Here is a 17,769-nt window from a genome sequence, read left to right as displayed (position 1 = left end):
GACCTCCTATTCAGTTTTTCTGCAACTATTAACCTCTAACTAACTTAACTTCTCAATAAACCTTAAACTTCCTGCCTTGTCCAAGGGTGAGCTTTTCTACCTGTTCCCTTTCAGCCTGATTGCCGCTGTCAACAACAATAAACTTCGGTAACCCATGCCAACTTCTCGGCCAACCGACACACAGAAAAAGTCCCTGACTCCAAATTTTCAACCATTCCCACCCCCTGCCCATTTGTCCTCTCACTCATGAATGTTCAAAACCATGGCCACTACTTTTCTCACCTGCAGCAAATATAGATCCATGCCTTAGCACGATAAGTGGACAGAAAACTCTAACGCATCATACTTCCATCTGCATTCTCAACTCTACTGACAATTCGATCCCAGCAAAATGCCCTTATTTCATTGTTTATTTTCCACCTTGTCTTCTCAATTGCTACTAACTTGTTGGCCTTTCATCATACTCTCTTTGGACTAAACTCTGTCCACATAATGTGGCATCCTGACCACTGTCATTGCATCTCTATTAAATCCTCCTTCATTGCTCTCATCATTGCCACCAGTTTCTCAGCTACCAGATAATTCTCACCTAAATGCAATAACAACACATCAGGTCACTGTCCTACTACCAACAACCTATTGAAACAGGTACAATAATTGGTGACTGTACCCTAGTAGCTGCACATCTATCACATAGTCATGGATACGTTGAAATGACACAGTGTCTAATATTCAAGCATGCAGTGGTGCTGTCGGGCTGCTCACCGAGCCACTTTAGGTGCCACTTAGCCGCACCTTGTTACCAAAGTGCAGGACTATATCCACAGAAAAATGATGCACTCCAGCAAACATAAAATTCAGTTTATGACATTAAGCCCATTTGTGATAAAATGATGTAGAAGTGATCATATCCAATCCACAGAAGTCAAATTCTTCCACTACGTTTTTACTGTGAAGATAGAATTTCAAACATTATTTGTCCAAAGTAAACCAACGCTGCAGACACCTGTTTTGTTCTCCTGGACTTTTTCAAGGCTAGGACCAAATGAAGTTCAAAGTATTTCTAGAGTCCCTTTCAAATGAAGTACATAGTGAGGTTGTCCCAATAGTGGGCATTTTCCCGCACACCATTTACCTTGCCAGTATAACCCAAAGCGGACCCTTCCTGCAGCGTTGGAGTATACCTGTGCATGCCACTCCACCTCAGTAATAGCCACTAGCGGCACCCAGTTAAAAGGATACAAAAAGAAGTGTCACATTCTCAGATCCTCCTGAAACCTCTACTGACAATCTTACATGGTAATGTGGTAACAGCAGCCCTGACATTGACAACCCTGGAGAAGCTGGGATTCTTTTCTCGATTGTCTTACCAATTTCCAGAATCCCAGATAAGGCAGACTGAACCTTTTTCCCTGTCATAGAAGCGTGGAGGGCAGATCTTTTGTTACAATTTTAAACAATGTAACCATCCAAATTCAAATTGTACTCAAGAACCACTGACTACCAAAGACATTTTAAAGATTTATTACATTCCCAAAAATAATTGGATGTACAAACATCTCAATAAAAGATTCAAGAAGTAAACAGGAACTAACACATTCATAGTCCTACGCAAGAGTCTCAGACGACTCAGAATGAAAAGCAAAATCAGTTAAAGAATCATCAGGCAAAGGATGAATATCCCAACCCGAGTCCGGGATTGCAATACAGAAAGGAAAAGAGTCTGGTTACCCTGTCCCTATACTGTCTCTGGAGTGACATCCCTACTTAGAATTTCACCAAGGCAAGAACAAAGGTGTCAGCAATGATGGCTTCCTAAGAAGTACACCCACTTTCCCTTAACAATCCTCAGCTAGAGAACTCGCTCTCAGGTCCTCCTTCCTACACCAGACTCTGCCTTAAGTGCACAATCTCCCTACATCTTTACCTTTCCCAAAATCACTCTCTGCCTCTACATCTACTCTCTCCTTAAGCCCCCTAAAATCTAATCTGCCCTCCACCCTTGGGTGCTGTCCCTAATACAAAACCCCAAAACAGTTGACAAGCCTTTGGGCCCGCCTTAGGAACGCCCCAGGCACACCCCTCTGGCAGGTATGGGTCTTCGTATTTTTCCAGGATGGCTCCTCTCCACCAAGCGTCCATTAGAGTGTCCTTGGGTCCGAGGCACCTTCTCCTTTAAATGTTGCACTCCCAAATTCCTTAGCATCTCCTCTGCACTCGCTCCTACTATCCTAACTTCCAAACAATGGCTCCCTCTACCTAACGAGGCCCATGGCCTGGCACCTGCGAGCTGGAATATGTGAGAAGAACCCTTTGCAACATTCCAAGTTACAATTCAACATTTGCTGAGAACAGCCTTTCCCAAGAATAAGGATTATTTCTTCAGCTAAAGCTAAGCAAAGGAAAAATACAGTTAGGCCTCTACCAGCTTTAGCACACCTCAGGCCTTACACATTCTAATTGCGTTTCTATTATAGCAAGAGCATACATTTCATCAGTTAAACTTTAATTCTATTTTCAATACAAGCTACGCTTCTTCACATTTAAACCTATGTTAAATCACTCATTAATAAGCATCCTTATTCTTCACTAAGGCACTTCATTGTTAACGCAACATTTCACATGAGATTACATTTTCTACGTTTAGGCAAACATTTAACATGATTAAAGCATTATTTTGTCTATGGTTAGTAAACACTCCACCACAATTTGCACTGATTCCCTGCTCAAACGTTACATTTCCTAAACGACATTAGTAAAATCCTTTAAATATGTGGGTGCTGACTACGGGTGACTATAATGCACCCCTACAACTCTAAGAATAACATGGCGCTCTCTCAACCCCAATCATCTACAAAATGGCCTCCCTACTCTCAACCCTCTACAGGCAAAATTCAAATGCCGCAAAAGCACCTATACTTCTTTAACTGAAGCTTTGTTTTTTGCCAACATGGCATCCAGGAAACATGAATTGTCAGTTTGTTATCCTCCAGTATTCTGTTAAGTCAATTTCAATACCCAAGAAAGACAGCACCGTACAGGGTCGTACTGTCTTCTCTGGCGGCAGTGGCGCCCGAGGTCCCCCATGAGCTCCAGAAAATTCACCTCTTGTAACACAAAGAAATTGTTACACCCGACAGTACCTATCCTGAAAATTCACCAGCAGATGCTGGCAGTCCGCAGAACTGGGGAGTCCTACAAAGAAAAGTTGTCTAGATAATGTGTGATGTGTATGTGTCCCATGCAACATGAAAGCGACATTGCAACAAATGACCCAAAACATTTAAATAGTGCACACAATATTGTAAATTCCATGGGGAGCACTTTATCAACATACCAATGGCCTTCAAACTGAATGCCCAACAGCTGGAAGTCATCTGGGTGCATCAGCAGCAAGCGGAAAGCCATCTTGATTCTCACTTTGCAATTTGCGCCCCTCAACCTACACTCTCTACTAATGCTAGTGCCACGCCCACTAATTAATATTTTACAGACTCCTGGTCATCTGTGATGATATTGTTAACTGAGATATCCTCTGGCCACTTGAGGTGCTGTATTAATCTGAATTGCCCTATTTTTTTTCTTCGGAACCACTCCCATAGGGGACACAATCCGATCCACTATGGGCCAGCCGTCAAATGGGTCCACCATCCTGCCCTCCTGTATTTCCTTTCACAGTTTATATTGTCCTACTTTCTTAACTTGACCGATTTCAGATTGGTAGCCCACCTGTTAGCCCCTCTGGCCTTTATATCCCAGATGGAACCCCCGTCGGAAACCCTCCCTCAACAACCTAGCATCATCTTTCCGGTTGTAATGTGCTAACTAGAACTCAAGTAGATCCAGGTTAATTAGAGTACGAGCACCTAACACCAGGTCCTTGTGCACCCCGTCTGGCCCTGAAACGTGTTACCTGACTGCTGCTGGTTTCCGGCATGTCCTGTGGTTGTTGCCACTGCCCAGGAAGTATTGGCAGGCCCACCCACCACATAACACTGTATGAGTGCATGTCTGTCTGCACATTTTGAACATTTGTGCTGAAACTTGTAATATTTCCTGGTGCATAAGCCGTTATTGAAATCCCAGTATGCTCTTGTCTGGCTACTCTGTCTTTTGCTGTCGCCCCACCCCTCCCTGAATGGGGTGCCCTTGAAAGTAAACCACTCACCATAAAATTTGTCTTCCCGAACTTGGAGGGGTGCATTGTATGGCACCAGATGTCTGAATATAGCGCCATGGAAACCCAAAACTCTTCATCGCCCAAGAATAGCCCTCATAATTAATTTGCGACTTTCTTATCACATCCATGTACTTGAAAAGTGCCACACACCTCTAAGGATACTTCTCACAATAGATGCTAGCATAAACGAGAGACTGCTTTCCAATTCTCTATTGTCAAGGGCACTTATGGTCACTTGGCTAGCTCATATTGCTCTTCCTTCGAGCCTACCATAGCCTTCAACTCCCTATGCAGCCATCTCATCATTTCTACATGCTCCTCTCTTCATATTCTTTTCTTGGTCGCTAGCATGAGGTGCACCCCAGAGGCTTAGAGACCCCAATATAGGGCAGCTTTTTAATCTTCAACTCTTTGCTGTCTAGGCTCCCAGGTTTCTCTTCAGCTTTCTCCTTCTGCGGACCTCCCCTACACACTTCTCTGCAACCCTGCCTGTGTCCCTTATATCCCCCAGCCTTTCCTTTTGCCCCCACAACTGTTTCAGTTACTCCTGGATTATCGTCCCAGTGACCAGGCATCATGCCGACCTTCCCATCTGTGCCCTGGTCTTCTGTGCCTACCCCTGTATCAGTCACATAGAAACCTTTTCTAAAGCAGATTGTGCTACATTCCTGCAATTCCCTTGCATCCACACCAATTGAAACAATTTTGCCGGCAATGTGCTTGCTCCATAAATCCCTACGAACCATAACTTCCCACCTGTCCCTTCCCTTCTGGCACTCCATGGCCTCCTTGCTACCGCCGACCATCGCTTGAACTCTGAAAGGCACTAGTCACAGTCTGATGAATGATTCCCCCATGTCCGCCCCTCCCATGCTGCCACTATCTTGTTTCTTCCTCCTGATGCACCCGATCCTCCACCAATTCTTCCTCCTCTAAACTCTTCTCATCATAATCCAAAATTGTTTCACCATGTGTGCCTGTAACATCAGCACCTGTGGCAGCGCTATCGGCTTGCCGCTGCGGCATGACTGCGTGTCTTACACCCTCTGATCCACTCTGCATTGAGGGGACATGAACTGCCCTCAAAACCTCTCCACTGACCTTGGACTCTTAAATACTTGCTGCCTGCTGCCCGGGGTAGCCCCGTACCCTCCAGCTGGTTGCACTTCGAGAGCGATTCTGGACCTGGGCCAGTGATCTTGCCGTCCAATGCCACTGTCCAGCTGGCCATACTGGACCAAGACTTCTCTTCACCTCCAGGTATTGCAGCCATACGGAACTCTCCATTGTCCGCCATGCCGCTATATTGCTCACCCTATAAGAAAGAGGATACACCCGGTGTGCTAGTATATACATCACAAAAAGCCGGAGTTATGCATGTGTCTGACAACCAACCATTATTATTTACGCCCATGCACGACACTACCTGCATCCTCATCAGCACACCCTGGGCCCCTGACACACTATGCTGCTGTCATACCTGCACCACACTGCCTGCCTTCGGATTCGGACTAGCATACACCTTCATAGGTTTCCTTCCATCAGCCCCCAGCGGCCTACTTCCACTTCACCTCCCCCGCTGTAATCCAAACTCCCTGTCCTGACCTCTATCTTCCCCATACAAGGAAGGCTGCCATAATCGCTGACACTGGGCCCAAGGTGTCCCCAGGATTGTGTCCTGTACTAACCCCGTTCCTGCCCCCCAGAGTGTTGTCCACCAGCTACCCAGTGCATTTTATCCCCCAGCATTCCTTGCTTCCCTCTTTCTCCCTCAGGGGCTTTCTCTAACAAACCTCACAGGCTCGACTGCCCCCACTTCCTGCTCTCTTCCATCCTGTTCTGCCCCACAATTGTGCCTGCACCTTGATAACCTAAAGGGCCCATAGCTTCATCAATCTCTGTCCTGAATGCAACCCTGTCTTCCCAGCTTTTAGCCTCCCAGCTCATGCCTGCACCTAAAGGCAGAACTTCCGCAGATGCTTCCACACTTGCCACACTCTTAAGCGGGACCCAAGAAATGTAGCCTGCAACATTTCTTCCTCCATCGCCTTCCCCTTCCCAGCTGCTGCATGTGCATTCGATGAACCTTGTCCACCACCCATGCTTGTCCAGCTTCATACTGTTCGTCAGGCCGCTCCCCTGCTAGCGAGGCCACTTTTAATACTGCCTCTTCTTCAGGCGCCTCTGACACCCTCCTTGCTACCACACTCTCCCACAACGCAGACTTCCCAGGCACAGCCTCGGCCTCGCTGCCTGCAACTTGTGCTCTTGAGGCCGCTCTCCTCAATTTGGAGGGGCCAGCTCTCTTAACTCAGGTACTGACACTATGGGGATTTGATGCAGTGGTGAGCAAGTGATCACCGCAGCCGCAGCCCCCACCAATGCCAATGTATTGGTCAAAGCGATACAAAAGGGGATGATGGACAGAGCGTTTGAGCAATTCAAACACTCACCCCCAGTCAACTGATCTGGGTTTAATCCATCACCATTCTTTAGCTCACCCAGCCACCCCAGTTCAGACATTGACATATGCAAATCAGTCTGACCCTGTGCCTCATGGGAACAGTCCAGCCCGAACTGCCAAGCCATGTCTTCCCTGGACCCGAAACAAGCATCCTGGGACTGGTTTCGGATTCATAATCCTCATCATCCAGGCTATCTTGAATCCAGTGGCCAAGTGAGCAAGGGACTCACGTCTGAGCATACCTTGCCAACTTAGGGCGAACAAAGCGATACAAAAGGGGATGATGGATGGAGCCTTTGAGAAATTCAAACACTCACCCCCAGTCAACTGATCTGGGTTTAATCCATCACCATTCTTTAGCTCACCCAGCCACCCCAGTTCAGACATGGCCATATGCAAATCAGTCTGACCCTGTGCCTCATGGGAACAGTCCAGCCCGAACTGCCAAGCCATGTCTTCCCTGGACCGGAAACAAGCATCCTGGGACCGGTTTCGGATTCATAATCCTCATCAGCCAGGCTATCTTGAATCCAGTGGCCAAGTGAGCAAGGGACTCACGTCTGAGCATACCCTGCCAACTTAGGGTGAACAAAGCGATACAAATGTATTGGGCAGCCTTCATCCAAAACAGTCTCTCCCCATAGATCAAAGCAACATTGGTTGCTGCTCTCTGTGATGCCATTTTTTTCAATGTGCCCCAAAATGTATAAAAGATAGTCAAGTGGTGCCACAGAGTTATGGCTCCAGTAGAGATGATTACAGTTCCAGCACATTTGTCAGAAACATTTTGTGGCATCCCCTAAAGAGTTTGTGACTTGAGAATGAAGCAATATGAGTAGACGGTTGAACCCGTTTTCAATTATACTATGTCATCTGCTGGTTGGATTCTCCCATTTGTGTTTGGTTGACTTAGGTCCCAATTTAGACTTTGGCACAGAGGGTATCCCATTGCACCGTGATGAAGTACCCTCTCCTCCAAAGGAAAGTTTCACCTGCCTTCAGTATGTAGATGGCAGAGACTACTCAGGTGGCCTGACAGAGGTTTGGCCTTGTGCTTGTCTGCTCTATTTAGTGTAGGTGAGCACATGTCCAGTTCTCACTGTCTGAAAGTGATGGACATTGAGAACTGAAAAATGACCCCCACACCATTGGAGAAGTCTCCTGTGGTGAGGGGTCATTTAAAGGAATCGGTAAAATACCGAATCCTTATTCTGAGGAATCTGTAAATTACTGAATCCTTAAAAGCTATGTAGTAGGCACTCAAATGAGTGCATTTTTGCTTTCAGGATTCGTTATTTACCACCAACTACAAGTTGGTGGTAAATACAGAATACTTTAAATGAAGCAATGTTTTGCTTTTTTCTCAGTGCCTTGTGGCAGACATACATGCCCTTAGGGCATGTATGTGCACCACATGTGCACTCTTGCACGATTCAGGGGTGCAACAGGGTGTCAATGTGACACCCTGCCACCCTAGAATATGCTCCAGCTATTACCAATTCGATAAATACCGAATCGGTAATAGTGAATGACTTCCCATTCATTCCTATGGGCCTCGAGGCACATAGGAATGAATGGGAAGGTATTTCTTATTATCCAATCGGTATTTACCGAATTGGTAATAAGAAATATTACCGAATAGGTTCATTTTATAGATTCATTACCTACATCATATTTACTGATTCCTAAATACCGAATCGGTAAAATTCGGTATTTAGGAATTGGTAAAATGAGATTACCTTCATATGGCCTCTAGTTCATAATCTTAAATTCAAAAAGGTAGTGTACTTTCACTACAAACATTGAAACATTATGACATAATCTTAGCAGTGCATTCTTTCCTTGATTGTTGTACAAGTAGAAGATTAGGGTATCAAATGTATTCAATCAGGTTACCCTCCAGCCAGACTCCTCAAATGTCCCTCTCTGTCTACTAGTTCGCAAATCAACTGAGTTTTCTAAAATGGCCAAGTGATTGAGATTTTGATGCTCTCACTGTTTTCATTCATAGCACCTTTACCAAATGCATGGAAGGTCTTGGGGATCCTCACATGCCCCCAGGGCCAGAATGAGAGCCAAAAGTAGCCCTGGCAAGTTTTGTCAGATCAGCCCCCTCACATTATGGTCAGTCTCCGTTCGGCTGCGATGAGGCTTGTATTTGCAGTGCACTTCCCTTCTGGAAGTACTGTGTCTCATGGAAGCCTTTAATGAGAGCGGCCCGATAGGTGTAAATTGGCCCTTAGGTGAAAATCACCCAACTGGCTTGCTGTGCATGCCCATGGCACACGCAAGGAGACACTGCCCCCTTCTGTGGTTTCATATATATTAAGAGAGGTTCCCTACTTGAGAAATACATACTCCTTCTTAAGGTTTTTTTCTAGGCTGAGCAGACAAGCAAATGGTTAACTCCTTTGCCCATAGGTTCTATTTTAGCAAAAAGTCTGCCTCCGTCTAAACTAACTTTGAAATGCTTCAGAAATCTGATTAAAGAGGGTGTGGGTGTCTCGCTTTTCTCTAGAAAAAGAGATCCTCATCAGGGTCAACTACTAAAACCACCCTCATTCATAACAATTCACTAATTTCTCTGGTAATGGCATGCCGCAGATATTAAGTCATTGCACGTTACTGCATCTGGATTTGTGTGTTCAAAGTAATAGACAGAAAATAAGTAAGTAAACTAAGTATGATTTCCGTATTCCTTACCACCACTTTTTCACTTGTGATAACCAGTGATGGAATGTTGTTGACGTTATATGTTATGATAATTCACACGGCAAATGCATTTTTCATCTCCTCAGCAAACTGCCAAAATATTCCATGGGAAAATGGTAATTGTCTCTTAAATGCTACTCTTTTACCAAGCCTTAGCCAGTGCAGGAAGAATTGCTGTGGTCAATGTACTCTCTTGGTGTGAAGACCAGGAGACTGACGCCTATAAATAAAAGGGACAAAAGGCCTTATATAGAGTTTGGCCGATGGGATACTTTTTCATGAATGTGACACCAACCCCATATTGCAATGAATTATAAGCCATGGCACATTTAATATGGCAACGGAAATGAGCACCCTCTTGACCTGTATTGCTTCAAATTTATTGATACATGCACTACTGTCCCATTAATGATAATAATTCACAAGAAAATTAATAATTTAACCCCTCCCCTGCTAGTGACGGAACCACTCCGTCATCAGCCGCGGTCGCACTGTGCTGATGACGGAGCGGTTCCGTCACGGCCCGCTCGGCACGCCTGCGCGGATTCCGTGTCTGCGCTGAGCGTTCCATTGAGCGGGCTTGGCCGTGACGGAACCGCTCCGTCATGAGCCCAGCGCCACCGCGGCTGGTGACGGAGCGGTTCCATCACCAGCATGGGCACGCCGCGCGGCCCCCCGCCCCCTTAGTACTGCGGCGGAATAGCCGCCGCAGTGAAGGGGTTAAAGATCAATTTTATAGCATCTTTTTGTTACAAATATTTTATTTATTCTATTTTTTTTTTGTTTTTTGTCAAATTGTCGATTACTCCTTATACATTTTTGCAAGGCATCATATAACTAAAGGCGATCTATAAATACATTTCATTGTTCTTTCTGTGTATTGTGACTCGATAAATAACATGTGTTACTTTGATATAATTAAAAAAATAATGGTGTCATCACCAATAGGTCAACTATCTGCATACCCACACTTCTAATTCTTACTTTCATTTGCACTGTAACACTAACATACTTAACATTCATACAATTGTCCCAGTAATCTGTACAACCAGACAAGCCTAAGCAGAGAAACAGCAATTGGTATTTTTAGCTGCAATGTTGTAAGCTGGGATCTGTTCTCTAATCAAAGGTTGATGTACGTTTCGGTATAGGCAAAAAAGTGCCTGTCACTTCTTCAGGACCATAGAGTGGTGTAAAAGTCACTTCCAGAGGTGGGTATGGGAGGGATACTTACTAGGCTTGTGCAGACATCCCTATTTCTGGGGTGCATTGGTACGTCAGGATACTGTGTGAGTTCAGAGGTCTAGCCTCATAAAATACTGCACAAGAGCCTTTGTCTGCCTCTAATCGTCTCGTATTGTATTGTGCAAGGGTATTTAGATTACGTCTCAACATATAACTTCCTTGTTACAACAATTGGCTCCATGACTGTTAAGTCTGTAAAGGTGTCCGGGGCAAGCTTTGGGGTCCTGCGCTGTCGAAAGGTCTCTGTCCTCCAGCAGGGATAGAATTGAAAATCCTTCTGTTACATCGGGGAGAGTCCGTAAGAGGTCAGGCTACGAGCATCTTGCATTTAATAGGTCAGACAGACTGTGCTACATTTGTGATGGAGTATCCTGTCCACCAAACTCTAAATAAGACCCACATTTCTTACTAATGCAGGGTAGAAAGGGTTTTGCTGTACTATTCTCCAGTGCAGATACACAAGACACATACATGCCAACCCTTCAGATTCATGCGGGAGAATACCGACTGCAAGGCTAGTCTCCCACCTCCTGATTCCTGTCTGCAAAAACCTGATTCCTCAGACGGCTTCTGCAGACAGGGACTGGTCTTGTGTGGCTCGAAGCATGCACTACCAGTAACCTGCTCCTGCAGGCCAGTGCACAACATTTTGGTCATGCTCTTTCTGCCATGCCTTAGCCTTTCTCTGTGCTCCTGACAGGTGAGCAAAAAAATGGTTATTTTAATTTAGTCCCAGTACATGACAATAGACCAGATTCAAGCCTCAATAGAAGTCAATGTGAGAAATGCATTCTCCTGATTATTTAAAAAAATCTCTCCCTTTCCTCTTTCAAAATGTTGGCATGTATGAAGACAATCTAGAACTGTACTGTTTTGCAGTAAATATCTATGCAAAAGGAAGCAAGTTCTTTAAATCTTTTCATAAAAAAAGCCTGTTCCGTGTTTACGTTTTTGCACGTGCCAGGAACACTTCTCATTTATAAAATTATGCTGCTCCTGCTCAGCAATGTAGCCCCCAACTGCCAAGTAAAGCTGTGATGCATCAGACTTGATTCTGTATAATGTATGCAGATCATTCTTTTCATCCTTGGCATGCCAAATTGCACATGCTGATGATTCCGCACAGTAATTTTCCACAAGCAGTGATTCCCACTGCTAAAGGGTACGGGTTATCAACTACAAATCTTCTTGTTTCTGAGCTTGAGCACTTAGCTGCTTACAAGGTTTTCTTCCTTAAAAGTCCATTGGAACTTTTTAAGTGGCGCTTTTCTATGCCTTCAGCAAATAAACATTCTAGAACATTCAGAAGCCACCAGTCACTACAGGGAACCATTGAAACCAGGTCCTCCTATTCAGTTGTGCCTGGAACCTCTAAAAGAGTATCAATCTTTTGTTTAAAAAAGCAGTCTTGAGTAAAACAAAAAACTTTGCATATTTCCATTTTGTAATGTTTCCCACTTCACAGGAAAGCGCTGGAAGTTTAACTGATAAGTGTTTGGTTTTGGAATCAGTATGGTCTGAAGGGCCTACATTGTGTGAGCCATTTTATTTTGGGAAGGTTAAGCACTTAAAAGTGGTCTTAGTCACAGTTCATTCAATTATTTGTTGTCTTTTAAGCTTGTCTCAAATTGTGTCAGAAGGAATTTCTTGAACACCTGCCAACAAAATGGATTTGCCGACAGTTGTTAAACAAAAGTAGCCTTTTGAGGCTTAAATCAGCTGCTGCTTGATACAATATGGAGATTTTGAGTGGGTGTGTTTTTTTAATCACGAGAGTGAATAGCGTGGCGAACCTGCCTGTGTTTTTTTGCTTAATATTTGTGAGCTTTTTCCTCTCTCAAAATTAATGAATTGCTTGTGTATAAAAAGGCTGGAATCAAGCAAATGCATGGTCTGATTTCTACATGATCATTTAATCAAAGTGTGTTGTTTTTAATTGACATATCCATGCTAATTGTAAGAGTATCCTTATGTTTGTTTGGGGACATTTTATGTACAGTAAGGGCAACTAGTTGTGAGGTCAGTTTGAGTGATTGGTTGTTAAAAAATTCTTTAACTAAAAAGGTCTGCCTTTTCCTCTCCTCTTTGAGTACATTTCCATGGTTTGGGGGATTTTACTAAGGATTTTCCTCAGCCTGAACTACGAATACCTAAGACATGTATTCCTACCCCTAACTCCTGATTTTATTGTAGACTACCTTTAATCAATCAAACATTTATATAGCGCTGCAAATCACTAGCGAGGGTCTTGAGGCACTGGAGATGTTTGCTGCTAAGTGGGAGTTTGATTATTGTAACATTCAGGTTTAAATTTCTCTTCTGAATTGTTGACGCAATGGTACGGGCCTGAGGGTCAAAGGGAGGTAACTCCAGTCCTTAGCTGCCATGTAGGAGCACCCTCGGATGTTTGCTCAACAAATCTGTGGATTGTCTGCAAGAGAGAGGGAGGCTGATCAGAGGTGTCTGGTTGGTTGGTTAAAATAAATAAATAAATAAATAAATAAGAAGGGTTAGGTGTTTGTTGTTGTATGCTGGTCCTTCATTGTGCAGGATCTTATAGGCGTAGGTCACAATCTTGAACTGGCATCTGAATCAGGAACCACTGAAGTTTCTTGAGATGGAGTGTGATGCGGATCTTTCTGGGGAGGCCATTTATGAGGCTTGAATGTGAGTTCTGTATTGTCTGGAGTCTCTTCAGAAGGCGTGCAGTGATTCCTACGTAGAGCTTGTTTCTGTAGTCCAGTCTGCTAGTGATGAGGGTCTACGTGGCAGTCCTGGTGTTTACTGGGAGCCACCTGAAGATGTTGGGGAGCATGCAAAGTGTGTGAAAGCAGGCAGATGAGACTGCATTGATTAATTTCTTCATGGAAAGCTTGTTGTCCAGGATGATGCTGAGGTTGCGGGCATGATCCGTTGGGTCCGGGGTGCTGAGCTCCGCGGGCCACCACGAGTCGTTCCACGGCGAGGTGTTGTTCGCCAAGGATGAGGACTTCAGTTTTTCCTAGTTAAGTTCGAGACAGTTGTCCTTCATCCAGTCTGCGACGTTCCTCATGCATCTGTGGTTTTGAAGGGGGTCGAGCTGAGGGACGATGCTTGGGGGACTTGGCAGAATATCTTCTTGGGCTATGAGGTGAACGGTGGGAGATGGATTCTTAGATTTCTCTCAGTGAGGTATGAGGTAATCATTTTGAAGACGTTTCCTTGAATCCCAATATGGTGGAGTCAGTTGCTTAGGATGTGGTAGGAGTTGGTGTCAAATATGCAGTAAACAGGTCCAGGAGGATGAGGGCTGCTGTTTCCCTGTGGCCCAGAAGATCTCTGATGTCATCAGTGGCTGCGATCAGGGCTGTCTTGGTTCTGTGGTTAGCTTGAAATCTGGATTGGGATAGGTCCAGGAGGTTGTGGTCTTCGAGGTGTTGGGTGAGTTGCTGGTTGATTGCTTTCTCAAGGACTTTTGCTGGTTATGGAAGTAGTGAGATTGGCCAGTAGTTCTTCATTTTGGCTGGATTGTCGGATGATTTATTCAGGGGGGTCCTCACTTCAATGTGTTTCCAGGTCTCAGGGAAGGATGCTGCAGAGATGGAGGTGTTCAGGACCTTCCTGAGATCGACACCGATTGTCTTGTTTCTAAAGTTGAAGACGTGGTAGTGGCACCAGAGTGCACAGATGTCATGATAGAGAGGGTGTCTTGTATGTTGAGGAGTTCCCAGTGGGTGAGTAGGTGTACAGAGTTTGAGTTTGTAGGTGAGAGCTGGCTGATCCTGTCTGCAGCGGAGGGTTGGCATTTGAAGTTTTCGTAAATGGCTGATATCTTGTCAAGAACGAAGTCCACAAGGATTTCGCACAGTTCCTTGGTGGGAGTGATGTTGTTCTTGGTGGCTGCAAGATTACCAAACCCACTCATGATGGCAAAGAGTCCTTAGCTGTGTTTGCACAAGCTTTAATGTGGTCTGCTAGGACAGGCAGTGGTACTTGTTGAGAGCAGTTTTGTAGGTGGTGCGGTCTTCTGTTTTTTTTACTGATGCCTCACTTCCATTCCAGTTGGAATGAAGCAAATAGGATGAAATACCATATTTAAATATTTGTTTCATTAGATGTTCCTGGCTCAAACTTTATAAGTGTATTCTATCTGATGGTAAGAACTCAGATTGGAGTGTTTAATTGTGTTGATATGTTTAGTAGAACAAGGGAGCAAGCATATGTTTCTGTGAAATATCTGTTTGTACACAGGAACATCAGTCATATACCTGTCTAAAAGGTGCTCTAAGTCCCTTTTTGTGACAAGCACCCTTTTTGCATTTTAGAAGTGGCCATGTAGTCCCCCTTTAATTTAAAATGTACTGGTCCATGATTTGCCCCTGTAAAAACCCCTATTGAAAATAATACACTCCATTTAAAGCAGGGTGGCCATCACAATGCAAAGTTGTCAAATTGCTTTCTTCCAAGGAGGCCTTTCGCAGGACTACAGAGGAATCATCCAATATTGCGGAATCCGCTCAGTGAGTGGTTAGGTTGGCAACTGCAAACCTACAATAGGCAGTAAGTCGAGATGGGCGCCCTCTATTTAGAGGTGCCAGGTATCTTCTGTGAGGATGCACACCTCAGCAATTACTATCTGTGTGCAAAGGTCCCTAAGCTACAGACCACAGATCATATTATGCCGCTCTGGCTTCAGTTGTTGCCATGAGCTGATCTACTTGGGCTGTGCCAATCACCTATGTAAACCAAACATGAAAGGTTGATATCATGCTGCCTATCTTACAAAAAAATCTGAAGGAACTATTAGAATTTTTTTAAAGTTCTGGTTTGATTTTTCATCTGGTTTTTGTCATTCATATTAGTAATCCCTATTGTAAAGTATCATAGCAGTCATTTAACCTCTCGTCTTGACTCACCATCATATACTTCTGGAGGCTTCAAGGCGCATTGTGTGTGTGGCACTATCCCAGGTTAGCACCTTGCTGTGCATGCCGCAGTATTATATTTTACTGTAGTTATATTTATATTGCAGACCATAGAAGAGTGACACACAATTGGTAAAGTTATGTGAATACATTTTAAAGAAAAGAGGAAAACACTGTTTTACAACCACAGTTGCAAAACATTGTTGCATAAGTATTGCAAAACAATATTGCTCTCTTGCAACATTTGGTTCTATGGCGTCTGATTTTCATTTGAAACATGCACAAAGGGTTTAAATGTTGCCATCTACACTTTATGCATTATACCAAGAAAATGTTTGCCCATTGCTCCTTGGGGTGGCCAATATTTTTTTTCAACATGTTAAAGGAATGCGTTCGAGACCACAGTAGATTTTCTGATTTTGTTTGTTTAAATCTAAAACAATGTAACTGAACACAATATTAACATGTGTTACCTCGGTGGGAGGATGCCAGATTGATTTAAAAAGAAGCCAACAATTGCAGTTAATTATCCCCAAGGAGAGGTGGAGGAACACTAGTTAGTGTGCTGTTAGCGAGTGAAGCACGAATACCATCTGTGATATGGTATGCTTTCTCGTGCCATAATTGTAATCATGTGTCTGCAATAGCACGCCTTCTTCGTTTGACTTACAGAGATTAATTCTTTGCAGCAGAAAAAAATTGTATTCCTGTAGTTTTTTTAACAAATTCAACAAATTGTACTTGATATCGTGTGGATAAATTGTCCTCCATGCAGGGCGTAATGCTTCATACACAAAGCATCCAGCTCTTGGTGGTACTTGGCCAAGTTAGAGATCTTCCATTGGTTCTTCAGAGGGCAAATCTTTGCTGACTTGTCCTAAGGGCAAAACTTTGCTGACTTGTCCTATGTCATTTGAAACAAAATTCTGGATGAAGCCTACCATGCAATTGATAGACGGATTTGTCTGACTTAAGAAGAATACTGTGTGATGTTTTCAAAAATAGCCTATAGACTAAGGGGCAGGTTTAGATTTTGGCAGATGGGTTACTCTGTCACAATGGTGATTGATATCCTTTCCGCTGAAATATGTATCCCATAGGAAAGGTAAATCAGGCCCTTAGTAATTTTTTTAATTTCCTCATGACTTATTACTTTGGAGGCAAATTGTATTGATAGGAGGGGGTTTCTTTTGTAAATATAATGCTTTCAAAATAGAACCCCCTTGTTAATAGTCTGATACATATTTTATATTATTTAATATGTATATATATATATATATATATATAAAATTTTATTTTGTATCATGATGAGTTGATTTTCACAATCTCCTCCCTGCCAAATTAATTAAAATCTTCATTTTTAAAGAACAAGTCTGTATTTGAATGAAGTTAGATTATCATATCATTTGTCAAATATGCCAAATGTACAAACGTAAGCAGGTGATTACTACCATGAGTCTTCAAAATAGTACTTAGTGGCAATGCACTTTTATAGCTGAGGACAAATTTAACTATAAGGCTGCTCTCAAACAGTTCAGAAAAACATAAGAATTGCTAAAACATGTATGTTTGCAAAATAAATTGAGGAAGCAGATAATGCACCTAAAACCATGTTTAAAATCATAGATTTCTTTCTGAACCCCAAAGCCAGAAAACAATCAACTCCTCCATCTCAGGGGATAGTTGACATCTGTCAAGTTTTTTCCATGGTAAGGTTTGTAATATCTACTCTAGATTTATAAATAAGAAGAATGACGTTTCCCCAAGGTCATTGCCAAAATTTTTAGGCAATGTCTCCCAATTAACCTCCTTTAAAAAGGTATCACTCAAGGACTCTGAAATGATAATTCAAAAAGCCAGATCTGGGTCCCCTCAAGATATATGTCCTCCGCATATTTTGAAGAGTGAGATTAACTCTATAAATCCACAGATCAGTGCTCTATTTAATATTGGACCCACTAAATCTGCAGAACCATTGATGTATGTATTTACTCTCTGCACTAGGGAAGAAGCTAGAATCTTTGATTAATTTCCAAATCACTAAATTTGTAGAGGAGAATAACTTTCTGCCCTCCTCACAGTCCGCTGTGGGCTGGGTTCAGCACAGAATCAGCTCTATTAGAGGTGACAGAATTAATTCAAACTCGACTCGACACTGGAAAAAAAATCTAAAATTGTTCTAATTGATCTATCTCCTGCATTCAATACGGTGTCTCATGACCCCCTACTGCAGCAGCTAGAAGAAGTTGACACCACCTGGAGCT

At 43.4% G+C, this 17,769-nt stretch overlaps 1 protein-coding gene across 1 annotated transcript in view; it reads left to right on the top strand.

Annotated features, from left to right (window-relative positions):
- The window catches only part of LOC147665952 (adhesion G protein-coupled receptor L3-like), a 477,982-nt gene that overhangs the window by 7,833 nt on the left and 452,380 nt on the right, over nucleotides 1-17,769 (top strand). The window lies entirely within an intron of this gene.

This window comes from Lissotriton vulgaris, unplaced genomic scaffold, assembly GCF_964263255.1.
Source record: "Lissotriton vulgaris unplaced genomic scaffold, aLisVul1.2 SCAFFOLD_1371, whole genome shotgun sequence".
Lineage (NCBI taxonomy): Eukaryota > Metazoa > Chordata > Amphibia > Caudata > Salamandridae > Lissotriton > Lissotriton vulgaris.
Note: the sequence above shows the minus strand (reverse complement) of the source record. Positions and strands in the feature narration are given on the sequence as shown.